The 3,153-nt window shown below is 53.3% G+C and overlaps 1 pseudogene; it reads right to left on the bottom strand.

The window, feature by feature from the left end:
• Positions 1-1,144: 1,144 nt before the first annotated feature.
• LOC102252109 lies at positions 1,145-3,115 on the bottom strand (annotated as a pseudogene).
• Positions 3,116-3,153: the final 38 nt, after the last annotated feature.

Genomic DNA, 3,153 nt, shown 5'->3' with positions numbered 1-3,153 from the left:
CACCTGCTCACTGCTCCTTACCACTCAGCTCGCTGCACCTGCTCACTGCTCCTTACCACTCAGCTCACTGCTCCTTAGCACTGCCATGGAGGCAGGAGAGGCTCCAGCCACTGCCACTGTGCTAACCAGCCATGAGCCCTATCTTTCTGTGTAGTTGTCTGTGGGCCAACTGCTCTCTTCCTTCTCACTAAGGGCGAGCAGCATGTGAGGACAGAATGTGCTGTCATGGAACACAGAGGGCTGCCTGGAGCTGAGGGGCATGGCCGAGCCCATGGGTGAGAGGTGGACACAGAGGACTCTATTTCACCCAATTGTGGGGCAAGCTGGCTGGCCTTCATCAGCCTGACCCCACCCAGGGAGGGACTGAGCAGGTGTCCGTCTCTCCATTCTCCATCCTTCCATCTGTGACACCTGTCACTCTTGCCAGGCCTCCCCCAAAGTGAGTTCAGCTCAATCCCTGAATGTAAAAGGGCACAAGGTGGGCGGGCCTTCACTCAGTGCTCCCTGATTCCCAGCGACAGGACCTGTTCGACAGGACCTGGTCTCAGGACGTTGACCACAGCCGCAGAACATAGATCTGTTTCAAGAAAAGTTGGGAATGAAGACTTTCATATGAGCCCCTGTTCCAAAAGGTAGCAGTTTATTCACATTGTGGCAAAGACACCTTCAAGAGTAACATAAGTGGGTAAAGTCAGGGCCAAACCAGGCCATTTCCTCATCCAATCTTTCTAAGGCGCGTGGACAGAACCAGGTCTCAGCTCTTTGCAGGACACTTCCAGAGTTTTTTAAGCCTAAAGGACAGTAGTCTGCCTCCATTATTGTTCTTTGGGATTTTTTCATCATTTGATAAAAGGATACATACATTGGAACAATCCTCTCGAGATACAATATTCCAGTTACACCCATGTGATGACGACAGTGCCCCTCAGAGGGAGGGAGCCGACAGATAGGGAGCGGAGAATTCTGAAAACCAAAGTGATGACAGAGATGCTAAGCCTTTCCTTCATGTGTCTGACACCCTTTTTCAGGCGGCCTGCAGGCCAAGGGTCTGCTGGACTTTTACCACCTGATGTCCTGGCAGGCTGCCCTGGGCAATGCTAGGTGGTATGCAGGGCTGCCTTGACCCAGGGGGAGTTGCCCACCCCTACCCCACCCACTCCTGGTACAGCTCCTGCACAGGGGCGCTGATCTCTGGGGAGCCACACTGGGATGGCAGCGTAGATGTCTTCCATCTGCTGCAGCAGTGCCCTGTCTGCATGCCCATCCTCCACCTGGGCCTGGCCCCTGCCACTTAGGCATCGCTGGTGCAGGCCAGGACCTCCACAAAGTGGCAGGGGAACTTGCCCCTCTACAGCTTCAGGACCACTTCTGGATGTTCTGAAAGCCGTAAGCAGCCTCAAAGCATAGCAGAACCTCTCCGTCCCCTTCAAGGGTGACCTCCTGAAAGTCTTTGTTCCTCAGGGTGCGGTAGGTGAGCACTTCCATGTCCTTGTTGAACAGCTCTTGTGCCTGAAGATGTGCGCCAGGTACCCATCAGAGCTGGCACCCTTGTGGAGCCTCACCTCCTTCTCCTTCATGTCTCCAAACAGAGTGTCCAAGGCAGCGTCATTCGAGGCGAGGTCACTTTGCTCCATTATCTGGACAATTTCACCTGAGGTTAACACGCAGTCAGCACCCTGTGAACTATGTAAAGCTGTGGGAACATCTTCTCAAAGGGCCTCCAGTTTCTTGTCATAACCCGGGGCCCCGATGACATGGAAAATCTTGTCTGGGGACAGGTTCTGCCGTCTGGTGAAGTAATCCTTCACCAGAGAGCCCGTGATCTGCTGGGGAGACTTGGCCGTGCAGAGGTGGGGGGTGATGGGGTGACCCAGCACACTCTCTGCATATCAAACTCAGCCAGGGTAGGCGGAGGTCAGCATGGATAGCCGGGGCTCTTCCTCACAGTGCTGGCAGTACCGACGCACAAATTCCTTCTGAATCTCTAGAATGCTGAAGTCCGCAGCTATCTTCCTGTGAAAGACAGTGTACTCCAAGGCTTTTGAGTAGCCGCAGAACCGCAGAGCCTTCTGGATGCATCAGTGACACTGAGGCTGAATTTAGCAGCAAAATAAGGCAGAGACTAAGGACACATGGACACTGCCAGCACTTTGTGCTGTGAGGTATCACATTGCTTATTAAGGTTCAGAACATGGAAGATGTCCTTGGTGTTCTGTTGAGAAACTTGGACTCCTTCTTCTGCGGTCACTCAGAAATATCTTGGCATCACCCAACTTATGGAATTCTCCCAGACTCCAGATGTTGACTGTGGCATTCTCTTGGTCATCGATTTTTGTTTTTTTACTATATTCCTTCCATGTGCAGTGATCATACTTCATCTGGAGCGGGACAGGCGGGGACCAGCTCGAGTGACCTGGAGGAAGCACAGGGAGAGCAGTCAGTCACTGCTGGTCGCCCCTGGTGCTGCTGGCAGTATTCTTTCTTCCTTGTGGAGCGTCTAGGGAGGGGAAGCAGCTGCAGTGCCTGAGGCCAAGTTCCAGGAGGCCCGCAGCACTGTTGGAGACATGCTGGAGGCGCTGGTCTGTTGGTGCCTGGCCTGTCCTCTGGAGATTGAACCTACAGGGCTACTAAGGAAGCCAGTCCCCAGTTTGGCCCCACCTCTACCACCAATTGATTGGAGTCTGAGGGTCAGGAGGAGGGATCAAGAGGCCTGCCTTCCAGCTGCTTGCCAGACCCCGGACAACTCACTCTGGTTCCCTGTTAACCATCCCATGACCAATGTGAGCCTGTGGGCTAGGGGAAGGACCAAGTAGTCTGCCTTCTGCTCTTCCGCTCAAAATGTTGCTGCTACCATGGATTCATTGAAGCCTGAGGGACCCTAGTTTCCCCGTTAGCCATCCCGTGATCATCAATGGAGCCTGAGGGCTGGGGGATGGACTGGTCATCTGTTTGGTCGTTATGGATGCTGGGTTTTTATATATTAGGATATAATATATAAAAATGAAGTTCGTGCAAGGGCCTTGGTGCCTGCTGCCACCATGGCCGGGGGCCTCTGTTGCCTTGGCCCCCCACCTGCTGCAGCTTTGCCCAGAAGGAAGGATGTCTGGAAGGACATCGGTCTAATTAGCATATTACACTTTTATTATTATGGAA

Source organism: Myotis brandtii, unplaced genomic scaffold, assembly GCF_000412655.1.
Source record: "Myotis brandtii unplaced genomic scaffold, ASM41265v1 scaffold249, whole genome shotgun sequence".
In the NCBI taxonomy this organism is placed as follows: domain Eukaryota; kingdom Metazoa; phylum Chordata; class Mammalia; order Chiroptera; family Vespertilionidae; genus Myotis; species Myotis brandtii.
The sequence above is the reverse complement of the archived record's forward strand: the minus strand, read 5'-3'. Positions and strand labels throughout refer to the sequence as shown.